Genomic DNA, 294 nt, shown 5'->3' with positions numbered 1-294 from the left:
TATTGTATTGATTGAATGCGTCGCCATTGATATGCATTGTCGATATTAAGGTTATCTAATAGAAAGTTACTATTACGCGTTACTAACTAGTACGCGTATTAAGTGCACGATATAAACCAGATCATTAGCGCTATTCAGCACTACCGTATCATTGGGTGCGTTCAGCGAACTCAACAGTTGCACAACAGTTGAGCAATTCGTCAATGTAATTGAGTGTATGAAGTTGGCACCCCACTTTTTGAAATTTATAATTTTGAAAGTTGTTCCAGATTGTTCTGAATTTGTATCACATTG

The sequence above is a fragment of the Odontomachus brunneus genome, unplaced genomic scaffold (assembly GCF_010583005.1).
Source record: "Odontomachus brunneus isolate Ranch 3 - 2012 unplaced genomic scaffold, Obru_v1 Obru_scaffold_039, whole genome shotgun sequence".
Classification (NCBI taxonomy): domain Eukaryota; kingdom Metazoa; phylum Arthropoda; class Insecta; order Hymenoptera; family Formicidae; genus Odontomachus; species Odontomachus brunneus.
This window is presented reverse-complemented; position numbering follows the sequence as displayed.